This window comes from Vombatus ursinus, unplaced genomic scaffold (genome assembly GCF_900497805.2).
Source record: "Vombatus ursinus unplaced genomic scaffold, bare-nosed wombat genome assembly UNPS02015129.1, whole genome shotgun sequence".
NCBI classification, from domain to species: Eukaryota; Metazoa; Chordata; class Mammalia; order Diprotodontia; family Vombatidae; genus Vombatus; species Vombatus ursinus.
Genome location: NW_020954907.1, coordinates 2,322,841 through 2,336,780, shown reverse-complemented (window position 1 = coordinate 2,336,780; position 13,940 = coordinate 2,322,841). Strand labels below are relative to the sequence as shown.

General features: G+C 37.7%; 1 protein-coding gene across 4 annotated transcripts in view; it reads right to left on the bottom strand.

The window, feature by feature from the left end:
• Positions 1–13,940, bottom strand: part of CCSER2 (coiled-coil serine rich protein 2) — a 121,324-nt gene that overhangs the window by 76,445 nt on the left and 30,939 nt on the right. The gene's annotated exons all lie outside the window — the stretch shown is intronic.

Sequence of the window (13,940 nt, the reverse complement as noted above, 5' to 3'; positions counted from 1 at the left end):
AACAAAACAAAAAAGAGCACTTCATAACCTAGCCCCCTCTTACTTTTCCTGTGTTCTTACATCTTACTCCCTCCCGCCATATACTCACTGATACAGTGACACTGATCTGGCCTCCCCCCTGTTCCACAAACTCAACACCAGATCTCTAAGCTCCAGGCATATTCTCTTCTCTTCTCTCCAGGTTTTCCCTCCTCATCTGTGCTTCCTGGCTTGAGAAACTTCTTTTTTAAATCCCACCTAAAATCCCATCTTCTACAGAAGCCTTTCTTAACCCTTCTTATTTCTAGTGCCTTCTCTCCTTTAGTTATTTCCTTTTTATCCTGTACATAGTTTGTACATGTACATGTGTTTGCTTGTTGTCTCCCTCATCTGATTGTGAGCTTCTCTGAGGACAGTCTTTTGCCTTTTTGTATCCCCAGCTCTTAGCACAGTGCCTAGTACATAACAGACACTTATTAATGTCTACTGATTGACTGAAGGACATTTAGTCAACATCTGCCACTATATTTTTCAGAAGACCAAAAGGCAACAGTTATTTACCTTCAAACTTACTTTGTTGAAAAGCAAGTACCAACATGGCAAAACCTATATGAACTGATGCAAACTGAAGTGAGAAGAACCAGAAGATCATTGTGCACAGTAACAGAAATGTTGTGATGATTATCAACTGTGAAAGATTTGGCTTCTTTGATCAATGACTCATGATGAAAAAATGCTATCCACCTCCAGAGAGAGAACTGATGAACTCTGAGTGCAGATTTTTGAAGTATAATTTTCTCATTTTCTTTATCTTTTTTGCTTTTTTTTTTTGGCAATCTGGCTAATATAGAAATATGTTATACATGATTTCACATGTATAATTAATTGATATTTTTGTTTACCTTCTCATGGGGTGGGAAGGAGAGAGAGAATTTGGAATTCAAAATCTAAAAAGCGTGCAAAAAATGAATAAATAACAAATTAGAAAAGAAAAAAAAAAAGCAAGTACCCTCTCACCAAAGCAACAAAACACAAAAAGCCTCTCAAGTCATATCAGAAAGTAAATAATCAAACTGTTACAGAGCTGATATAACCTTTCAAGAACAAGATTATTGGGGCAGCTGGGTGGCACAGTGGATAGAGCACTGGCTCTGGAGTCATGAGGACCTGAATTCAAATCCGGTCTCAGACCAGACACTTGATACTTGCTAGCTGTGTGACCTTGGGCAAATCACTTAACCCTGATTACCACACATACACACACACACGCACACGCACACGCACACGCACATACACACACACACACAGCTTAACAAGATTATTTAGATAATTATCCCTGACTGAAATAAAAGAAATTCAACATAGATAACAGCTGTCAAGATTTAGATTTGTTAATAAATTTAGATATTATGAACCTCAAAGAAGGAAAGGTTTGCTGAGTGATGGTGGTAGAGGGAAAATACAGAAGTAACAATGGGGGAAAATGTATTTCAACTCTCTGGCCAATGAGCTGGGGGTATGAAATAAAGTATAGCCTAATGAAAAAGGTGACCATGGGTAGATGCAGTATTATGTGGGTGGAGAAGGAAGCAGATTTCAAATAGTGTCAGAAAATGGAAATGAGAAAAGTTCAAGTTCAAGCCAAGCTTGATAATTATTGAGCATGCATTCTAGAGGGCACAACGAACAGGACGGGTAGATATGGGACAGGACCTATTGGGAGAGGTGAAAGGTCGAGGTGAATGGAAAGAAGGAAGCAGAGCAACAGAGTCATGGAATAGGGTTTCTTCACTGGTGCCTGGAGTTTATTAATCAATTGAGAAATGGCTGCATAAATTACGGTATAACATTATGCTGTAAGAAACAAAGAACAAAAGGAATTCAGGAGAAGGCTATTAAACATCAACCAGAGAATTCAGCAAAACCTAAGAAAAACTATGAACTGACACAAAGTGAAATAAGCAGAACAAGTCAAAAAATAATACAGGTCCATCCACAACGATGTAAGCGATAAGAACAATAAAAGGAAACTGAATATTATGTTATAACAACCAATCCTAGCCACGAGAAGAAATGAGGAAATGCACCTCCTTCCTGTCATTGGAAAGGTAGACGACTATGGGTATGGAACGCTACAAACATTCTAAGACAGCTCATCTGTCACTTAGTTTTGCTTAACTATATATTTTTCCTTTGTTACAAGAGGAGACTCACTAGTCAGAGAAGTATATAGCCAGGAATGACTAATGTAAAAACAAAAAACATAAATTAAAAAAAAAAATTAATGAAATAAAATCCTATCTATCCCCTTAAGAACCAGCAAGGTACTAACTGCTCCATAAACTTTTCCTTGATTGTAGCTCTAACAATTTCTCCTTTGTTGAATCTCTCATTGTATTTTACATATCCTAAGTATTTATAATATTTTGATTTGTATTATAATCACATACACACTTCATCATACCAACTAGATTATAAGATTCTTAAGAGCAGGCATTCCTATCTTATTTGTGTCTGTGTCCACCAGCACCTAGTAGAATGCCTCATGCATTGTTACTGTTTTGTCAATTAGTCACATCCAAATCCTCGTGACCCCATTTGGGGTTTTCTTGGCAGATACTGCAGTTGTTTGCCATTTCCTTCTCCAGTTTATTTTACTGATGCAGAAACTGAGGCAAACAGGATTAAATGACTTGTCCAGGGTCACCCAGCTAGTAAATGTCCGAGGCCACATTTGAACTCAGGTCCTCCTGACACCAGGACTGGCTCTCTATCCACTTAATAAATATGTGCTGAATTAGGTTTCACCTTCCTAATCCGTAAAATGAAAAGGTTAAATTAGTCTTTAAGGTCCAGATCATTTCTAAAATTTTCTCACTATCTAATTCCTCTCCTATCAATCAACAATCATATATTAAATGCCTTTTTTGTGCTGGGCACTAAGTAGATACTAGAGGTTCAAGGAAAAAAATGAAAGTCTCTGTCCCCAAGGGGCTTATATTCTATCTGGAAACAACTTGTACACATATAAGTAAATACAAGAGATATACTAAATGATTACAAAATAATTCCCTAACTTCTAGACATCCAATATTCTCTGTTCCCCCAGGCACTGAGTGCACCTCAGACTGCTTTCCCAATCCACATAATGGCACTTGCTTTAGAATCACCTCTGCTGACTCATCAAAATACTTCTCCTTAGTTTTTATCTCTCTACTAGGTATTAGGATGAAACCAATAAGGTTAAGTAATTTATTTCTAAGCGGATACCAATAAAAAAAATTAATGCTTTCATCCACGTAACTAATAAAAATACTGAACATAACTGTTCTTAGGGCAGAATTCTGTGGACAGTACAATTTTAATTCATTAATCATTACTCTGGGTCTCAGCAGTCATTCAGTTGACCTCTAGGAATCTCCAGTTTAAGGCAGAATGGGAGAGATATTCTGGGGCATGGAGTTCTTTCAATAACACATACATAAACACACATAAAAAGAGTAAAAAATTACCTACTCCACTTATGGGTAAAACCAACTATGGCTGTACTCTCACCTTACTTCTCCCTTCCTACCCCCCACTCCCAATTCCCCACCCTGGGAAGCTATAGAACAACAAAATTTTTTAAAATGTCAGCACATTTTAAAAGACAATCGACCCTAGAGATTTGAACTTCTTCCATTTTCTCTATCTCTAAATAGCTTCATTAACATTTTATAGTCTCTCCCTTAACAGTGGAACCCCTTTTAGGTTAGAGAAGTCAATAGAAAAATTCCTTAAGTACAGTAAAAGCTGAGTTATCCAACCATCTCTTTATTATAAAGCTCTAAAAATGTGGCAGTTTTTATATTATCTAATAGAAATCTAAAATCTATAAACCCTGTGAACCCAGACTTTTATTGTGCTAGAGGCTTCAGGACAACCTAGCACCTAATAGGCAGGTTTACACATCATTATTCAAAGCAGAGATAATCTTACAACATTCTATAGGTTAAACACTACTTTCTCTCTTGTCCTAGAGGGTAGACAATGAGTAATCAGATGGATTGAAGAGGAAATCAGGCCTTTTGTCAGTGGATAGCCTTCCCATATATTCATTTCAGATCTTTGAAGCAATAAGAAGAGGAATTAAGGTAACAAGAATTAATTCTCAGTTTACTATAACTCCTTCCCAGCATCTGCTGAATTGCTAAGTGTTTATATTATCTCAAAGCAATATATTAACATTTTTCTTTAATAATTTAAATATTTCTTTAGCACCTACTATTTGCAGAGTATTACAGACATAATTTAAATAAGATATAGCATTTCTCCTCATGGAGTTCACATGCTAGTTAAGCAAGTTAAGCATTAAGAAGGAGGTAACATTCCAACAATGTCCAACACGCTGTAAGGTTGTTAAAAACCAAGAGGACCCTACCATCTCCATAACTGTGTGACTCATTTAATTTATTAAGTCAATTATCAAAGGCATACACCAACATCTGAAGGCATTTCTCAAGTATACTCTGAGGAAAATGAAAGGATTAAGGTCCACTCTAACTCTAATACTTAATAAATCTACAAAAAGAAAAGACTTATGTGAACTTGACATGAATATTCCAAGAAAGAAGTGACCACTTCTAGATTGGGGTAGGGAAAGAGAAATCTGGAAACATTTTAAGGAAGAAATAACAGTCACTTTGGGCCTTACAAGAGTTTAACAGGGGTGGTAGGAGGTAGAAGGAAGGACATTTTAGGCAAGGGAATCAAAATAAGCAAAGTTATTACGGTAAGAAGGTAGAAGAACAAGCAAGTGGTTTAGTTTGACTATACCAAAGGTTGCTTGAAAAAGAATAATCAGAGCTAAGGTTGGAAAGATAGGGGTAGGGAACCTGTGGCCTCCAGGTCACATGTGGCACTCTAGGTCCTCAAGTGCAGCCCTTTGACTGAATTCAAATTTCACAAAACAAATCCCCTTAATAAAAGGATTTGTTCTGTAAAACTTGGACTCAGTCAAAAGGCCGTACCCAAGGAGGTTCCCCATCCCTGGTTAGAGCAAAATTATGCCAGGCAGGCAACAAGCAGTTACTAAATATTTACTGTGTTCTTCCATCTCTGCCTTCAAGAAACTTACATTATAATGGAAGAAGACAAGACTTAAAAGGGAGCTGAAAGGGAGTGAGGAGGGAAAAAATGTACCTACCCCAAGGGCATGGTGGTGGAGAAGCAGAAGTAGAGCCAGGGATCAAATAAAGCAAAACTGGCCTGAACCTGTCCCTAAAATGGAAGCTGCCAGAAGGAATGCACCGTTGGCATAGTGGAGGGAAGCTCCAAAATGATGACTCAACTAATTCATGGTGAGCTGGAAGGTGGACTTAAGTCATGTTCTGGAAAAGCCTCACACAGCCTTAGAAGACAGACTGAGAGGAAGAAGAATGTACATTCCCTCTACCCTGACGGCCCTGCTAGGGATTTAAAAAGATATGTTGGAAAGCATGAGCAGCACAGCACAGGGTCAACAACCAATTAAAAAAAAAAACTAAAAGGAAAAACCAAAGGACAAAGTGAAAGAAAACAAAAGCTTTGGCAGAGACAAAAGAGATCAAGGTGGTATAGTAGGTCCACGGTGCCTCGACAGATATCTCCAAAGGAAGGACTCAGGCTGAAGCTACTGGCTATACTTACCTCTTCAAGCTGAAGGGAGTTCCCCAAAAAGAAGTGCTCTTGCCTCAACTTCCCCTCCTTGTGCCTATCCAGTAACAGAGACTGTAATCTTTCCTTGATTTTTTTTATCTAAAAGTTTCTGATATCCTAATCTGTCAAATGAAGAAGTTACTAGAATATGTAGAAAATTAAATTAGAACAAAACTCAGCCCAAATGTTAAGAATTCCTAACTGGGGGCTCTGAGCTTGTGGTTGTACAAAAAACAAACAATAACAACAACAAAAAAAAACTTTTTGTCTCAAACTCCAAAATACTGCAGAAGAAAGGACAGTGGAGGCTGTCATAATGCCACCAGGCTAAAAAAAATGAGCAGAATTATTGCAATAAGGTTCATTTCAGTCATTTTTCAGTCATATCTGACACTGTGACCCCATTTGGGATTTTCTTGGCAAAAATATTGAGTGGTTTGCCATTTCCTTCTCCAGCTTATTTTGCAGATAAGCAAACAGGGTTAAGTGACTTGCCCAGGGTCACACAGTTAGTAAGGTCTAACGGTGGATTTGAACTCAGGAAGATGAATCTTCCTGATGCCAAACCCAAGTGGATGCCAAGCTATCCACTGAGCCACCTAGCTGCCCACTGCAATAAGGAGTGGCTGATTAAATCTCCAGAGAGAAGAGGGATAGACAATAGAAAGCAGTGATCAAAGAAAATGTCCACACTAAACTACTACCCCTCTCTGGAAGGATTATAAGCAAATCCTGAAAAGAATTCAGGAACACCTCTATTCATCACGGAGGAGGGAGCAGAAAGGATGCAGTACTAGATGGAAAATTTTTTTTCTAAAAATTTTTGATCATTTATTAGTGACATTTGATGCAAATTCCTTAGCACAACTATTCAAACTATCCAGACAGTCCAGATGTCTCACACCCCATTTAATATATGTGAAGCCTAGAAGTTATGTCTTGTTTGGTAGCTTACATTCTTACATAATAATAACTTGCATTCATTTCATGCTTCATGCTTCATGCTTTCCATGTTTTCACATATATGGTATCATAAGTGATCTTCACTACAACTCTCTAAGGTAGGGCAGGTGTTAGTTATGCTCATTTTAGTTATGAAGAAACTGATAGCCAGAGATGGTGAGCAACCTGGCAACACTGGTGAGCGCAAGAAGCAGAGTCTTCTGTCTCCCAGCAAGGACTTTTCCCATTAACACCTTCTGCTTAATTATTTGTTATCAGATGCAGAGAGAAGGACAGAGAGGCTAAGCAGTCAAGCCTCAGAAGAGGTAGATGCTTAATTGCAATTATAACAACATGCATGTAGAGGTTTAAGTTTGACAAATAATTTTGCATACACTATCTCATTTTCATCTTTGCAACAACTGTGTAAAGTAAGTAGTAAGATTCAGAGAAACTGAATACCTTGCCTATGGTCACCCAACTAGAAAGTGACGGAGCAAATTTGAACTCAAGCTCTCTCCTGACACCATGGTTCAGAACTCTTCTGTTCCACAACTTGGAATTAGCATGTAGGTCAGTACTGGGTTAACCAGCTAATGCTATGGTAGATTCACAAAGCAGTGTACATATAAGGACATGGATGTGCACAATAAAGAGACTACAGAAATATTTTACCAATTTGTCTCCCTTAGTGCCTTCATGTATTTGTTCTTTGTAGTCCTGGATATTAAACCCTTGTGAAAAGCAAGCAGATGTTTATGTGGGGCTTATGTATCCTTGGATTTCTGTACGTCAGTCTATTGTGAGGTGTGCTTTACCAAAGTCTGAACATATATGATATTAAACAGGAGAGTTGAAGTATTCTAATATGTCCCAGAGAGACAACTCACATACATATAGTCAATTGTATGAGGCTGAACTAATTTAGATGGCAAATTCTACTCTCAATATTGATACCCTTTCCTTGTAATTCCTCCTTAAACTAGAGGCAGTTAGATGACACAGTGGGGGGATGGCAGGGCCTAGAGTCAGGAAGATCTAAGTTCAGTTCTGGCCTTAGATATTTACTAGTTGTGTGACCCAGGGCAAATCACTTAATCTCTCCTCTGCCCCAGTTCCTCAACTGTGAGATGGTAATAATAATACCATCTACCTCTCAGGGTTGTTATGAGGATTGAATGAGATGATACTTGTAAAGCACTGCAACACCGAGCACATTAGCAAGTACTTAATAAATATTTCCTTCCTTCTTTCAAGATATGGTAGTCCAATGTAGGCCTGTAAGGAAATGTTTGTCTCTCTGAATTACAAATCCCAAATTCTAGTTAATCATCAAACCCCTATTCCAGCAAGAAGGAAAATGACTATAGAATCTTGAGGGTATGTCTAAATTCAGGAAACTAGAGGAATATGGTAATGAGACAGAAAAAGGAGTAGTCATAAAGGTAGAAGGAAAGCAATAAAAGGAGACTATGAAGGAGGAGGGGCCAGCTAATCAATAATTGCAAATGCTGCACAGAATAAAGAGGATGAGAACAAATAAAAAGGTCACTGGATTTGCCTATTAAGTCGCTAATGAGTGACCTTGCAGATACAGTTGCAGTAAAGTTCTACCTATGAAACTAGGCTGCAAGAGGTGGAGGAGTGAGTAAGCAGGTAGTCAGGATGCAGAGGTAGTGAGTGTAGATAATTTTCAAGAAATCTGTCAGTGAAAAAGAAATAGAATTGTAGACCAATGGAGTAATCGGGTTAGATGGTCATGTGATAGGAAAGACAGGAAAGACCTAAGCATGCATATGAGAAGACCATGAAGAGAGAGATTGAAGAGAGTAAGGAAAAATGACTGATGCAATAAGATCCCGGGAGAGGAAAAAGGGAATAGAATCAAGGCAAAGACGGATGCTAAGTCTTGGTAAGAATGGTCATCTTGACTCTTGAAACAAGAGAGAAGAAAGAAAGGAAAGATGAAGAAAGGGGTTTTGAAGAAAACAGATAAGGAGGTAAGTCAACAAATATGTATTAAGTTAAGGAAAGCACAGTGTAGAGAACTGGGCCTGAGGTCAGGAAAACCTGAGCTCATATCCTCAAACACTTAACGAGCTGTGACTTTGGGCAAGTCACTTAGTCTCTGTTTGTCTCAGTTTCTTCATCTGTAAAATGGGAACAATAACAGCATCTACTTCCTAGGGTTGTTGTGAGGACCAAATGAGATAATATTTGTAAAGCATTTAGCACAGTGTGTGGCACACAGTAAGTGCTATATAAATGTTAGCTACTATTAAGTTACAATACCGTGCTAGATGCTGGGATTACAGAGATGACACAGTCCTTTCCTAAATGACGTCACCACATGCTAACCAAGGAAGACACAACGGGCATACAAATACAAATAATCCAAGGTAGACTGTTACCGAATAAAAACATCTGTTAAAAGCCTACTGTGTCATGGCACCATGATAGGTGATATATATGCAAAAACAAAAATGAAATAGCATCTTTCCCTTAAGGGAAAAAGGAAGAGATATGACATGATCAGAGACAAATGAATACAAGACATTTTGAGAAGGGGGAAAACACAACTGCCTAGGAAGATTACCTAAGGCTTCACAGAGAAGACCGCACCTGAAGACAAGTAGACAAAATCCTCTAGGGAGTAAGAGATACAGAATAAGGGAAGGCTTCATGTGGGGAAAGGCACTGCGCTGGGTCTTAAAGGAAGAAAAATATTTGAACAGGACAGATCAGGAGGAAGTACGTTACAGGGATGGGAGAGAGCTGACACAAATTCATGGAGGCAGGGCAGGGCTAGAATACATTGGGATACAGTAGTCCAACTGTAATCAAACTAACGGGCTAAAAGCAAAGAGGCTGGTCCAAAGAAAATAATTTGTCCCAGTGCATGCTAACTAATTTATTGCAAAGTCAGACATGGAAGCCTAGTTTTTTGATTATCATGTTTCAATGCCCAGTCAAATGCCATGTTGAAAAGCAGGAGGGTACCAGAGACAAAATTTCCCAATTCCGCCCAGGGCTGACCCTATAAAGGGCTGTTGACACTGAAAAGGGACAGTTGCTTAGTTTGGCTGGGAAAAAGTATGAAGGGAGGTGGGGTAATAATTCTTGAAACTATAGGTTAGCAATTTTCATAATGGAGATAAATGGAGTAATATGTGGGGGGGTGGGGTCTTGTGGTGGTGGTTCTGAAGGCTACTGAGAATAGTATGGCAAACTATATCCCTTCTCTAGACTTGATAGGCCAGTAAAAGGGAAGAATGACTTCAGTTGGAATACCTCTAAATTACCCAAAATATACTAGGATGCTCAAGAGCTCTTAAAACCCCAAAGAGTTTTAATATGTAAATGTGATGAAAAACTGATTAAACAGAAATGAAATGAGAATTTTCCAGACTGAGATCTCCCCCAAGCTCCAGCCACTCATTTTCAAATAGATGTCTTACTAGATCCTCAAATTCAACAGGAACAAAGCAGAATTTATATGCCTTTCTTCCCAAACCTGCTCCTCTTACAACTTTGTAAATTCTGTCAGTGGCACTACTATTTCTCCAGTCCCCCATGTGGAAAATTTTTATTGTTAACACATAAACCTATAGGATGTTTGAATTGTAAACATTCTTAAAAGTTATCAACCTCCTCATTTCATAGATGAGGAAACTGAAGCCCAGAGCATTGAAGTAACTGGTTGCCGTGACACAGCAAGTCAAGTGGCACACAGTCAGCCTTCCTGCTTCGAGGGCACTCTGAGTGCCCAATGCACTCAGCACATGCTTCCTCAACAACTCTCCCTTCCTCCCCTCTCCTATTTCATCAGTGAGTAAGTTCTACAGATTCTGCTTCCACAACTTATCTCTGGCATTCATCCCCTTTTCTCCATCCCCACTGCCATTACTAGCTTCCTCTTACTGTCTAAGTGGATAACTGTAATATTTTCTTAATTTGTTTTTCCTCCTCTCTTCTCTCCCATAGTAAATGCTTGCTGACTGACTACCAAATATATTCTTTATACTTGGGCCTTGCACGTAGTAATATTTAATAAATATCTGCTGAATTGAATGCCTGGAGTTTGTCTTATTACTCCTCTGTGACAAAACCTTTTTGATGGACCCCTATTACCTGAATAAAATGCAGCATGGTGTAGTGGAAAGAGCATGGATTTGAAGTCAGTAGAGACCTGGGTTCGAATCCCACCTCTGATACTTAGTAGTTGTGTGATCACACTAGTCACTTAAGCCTTTGAGTCTCAGTGTCTCAGTTTCTTCATCTGTAAAATGGGGATGATACCTGTAGTACTTACTCACAGGGTTGAGAGGAGTAAATGAGATAAAGTTTGTAAAGTGCTTTGCAAACCTTAAAATACTATAAATTAACAATTATGATTATAATCTTCAACATTAAAGTTCAAATTCTTTTTTTTGGGGGGGGTGAGGCAATCGGGGTTAAGTGACTTGCCCAGGGTCATACAGCTAGTGTAAAGTTCAAATTCTTTAGCCTAGCATCCTAGACTCCACAATTCAAGTCAACATATATTTATTAAATACCTACTAAGCATTAAGCACTGAGAAATAAAAATTTCTTCATTTCTAATGAGAGGATTCTAGGTACACACAGGTAAGTGATTATACAAGGTAAACTGAGGCAGAAGAGCGCACTAATAGTTGAAGGACTCAGGGTAATCTCCTGAAGGAGGGCCTGTCTCAGCTGATCCTTGAAGGAAGATAAGAATTTTAAAAGGTAAAGATCAGAAGAGAGCATTCCAGGAATGGAATGCAAGAATAGGGAGTTATGTTGAAAAAAGGGAGGTAAGATAGGTTGAAGCCAGATTTCAGAAAGCTTTAAATACCAAAGGAAGGAGTCTGTATTTTATCCTTGAGGCAACAAAAAGTCACTCAAGTTTTTTGAGAAGGGGAACAACCTGTTCAGACATGTGCCTTAGATAGGTTATTTTAGCAGCTGTGTATAAAGATGGACTGGAAAACAGACGATACTAGAGAGATGGAACCAATTAGAAGACTGTTACAATAGTCCAGATAAAAGGTAATGGAGGCTTAAATTAAGGTGGCAGTCACATATACTCACTAGCCACTTAATTTTTAAATGAATTATTATCAATAATATGAATGAGGTAAGCAAACAATATGCCTATATAAACCACTCATGTGCTAGATACTAGGGATACAAAGACAAAAACCAAATAGTCCCTGCCCTCAAGAAGCTTATATTCTATCTGAGATTTCATGTGCCTACGTGTAAGTACACACAAAACATAAACAAAATAAAGATAAGGTTATTGGTTTTTAGGGGAGGCAGTGTTCCAGGAGATACAGAGCCAGCCCTGGAGTCACTCCTCATAGATTCTGAAGGTTTGAGAAAGATCCATGCACATTCTGTCACTGTCTGCCACATACTATGTGAACAAGTGAATACTTACTCTTTCAGTGCTCTCGAGGAACTCTCCAAAACTAACTCTCTAAATTTAAAAAGAGCTGTTAATCTGCATCAGCAGGAGCACTAGAATTATAGATCTTAAACAGCAATAACAACAAAAGATTAATAACAAATTTAAAAAAAAACAAAATATTTCAATATCAGCTAGGTGGTGTATTTTGTGGAATACTAACTTCCCTAAATGAGACAGACAGAAAGAAAGAAAGAGAGAGAGAGAGATGTGTGTGTATGTATGCGCGCGTGCGCATGTACGCACGGGCATTATCAACTAATTTTAAATGCTCAGAATTTTAGACCTGGAACATACTTCAGAGATCATTTAGTCCAAGATCCCTATTATAGAATAGCCCCAGGATGGTTATACAACTTACCCAAGGTCACACAACTAGATAGGGGAAAAGCCAAGACTAAATCCCAGGCCTTTTTACTGCAATCCAATAATATTTTCCACCACACCAAACTGTCTCCCTAGGGTTTTTCATAGATCTTAAAGTCCTTTGTAAAAATCTTCATTTATAAAATTCCTCTGAAGTGGGGAGGAGCCAATATCTTATTACAATTCATTATAACATGAAGAAAATACTCCACATTAGTGATTTATTATTTATTTTTACCCTGAATGTATCTCATATATTTGTGCTTTTTTTAATCATTTAATTTTAACCTGAATGTATCTCTTACCTTTGTGCTTAAAAAATATGTACACAGTAATCATAGTTCATAGCTTCTAGAGCTGAAAGGAACCTTAATAAATTACCTGGTCATGGGATTGTAGAGATGGAGATGGAAAGGACCTTTGAGGTCACCTAGTCTGACTTCTTCATTTTAGAGAAAACTACTGTTCAGCAAACTGAGATGGCTTGGTTCTACTACACTATACCACTTCTTATTCAAGGGACAAAATCTACAACGAGCAGCTTATTGCTGGCATTCGAAATAAATTAATGAAAAGAGAGTCCAGATGTACTGTCCTAATTTCTTCCTGATATCCCATTTATATTTAAGCAATGGAAAAGCCTATACGAGGATAATATGTTTGGGGTCTTTCTAGTCACTTTTGAGACTGTTAGCACTAATATTAGACCACATTACCCATAATTTTCTATTTTTCTCAATAAACGTGAAATAATGTAACAAAACTAATGGTAAATACAATGGATAACACTGGTGCTACTTGGTGAAAGTTCAAGTAAATGGTCTACATTTCTCCTATCTATAATAACAAAAGGGTACAGTTGCATATAAAATCCTAGGCAATTATTTTTAAATTATTTTGATTATTTTATTATAGGATCAGGTGGTGGGCAGTTATGTGTTGTGTTTTTTCCCACATTCTTTTCATAGGTTTTAGATTATAAGAAAATTTTCCTTCATATTGAAGAGCTGAAACTGGCCTGTTACAAGAACTGTATTTTTTTTTATTTATAGGACTTTTGAATAATGATATTTGATATGCTAAATTTAAATTCTAATTTTCATTTATGTTAAATTTTTGTCTTATACGTCAACAAAAAGTAAATATTCTTCCAAATATTAAAATATACATGCTGAATTAAACAGCCACTCTCTACCTTTGAAAACTAAGGTCAACACAGAATGATCTGCCTAGGAGCCAATTACAGACACATTCACAATTCAAGAAGTTTAAAAGGACCAGGCAAAAGATATGTGCACACAGAACAGCTACACCAAAGTACTGTATAATTACACTAGATATTTTTAAAAAGCATCACTGAAATTTTAATAATGAAAAAAAAAAGTAATACTGGGATTTCCTCAACTTTCTCTCCCTCTCCCTTCTTTTTCCTTTCCTTCTTCCTCTCCCCCTCAAATACACACACACACACACACACACACACACACACACACACACACACACA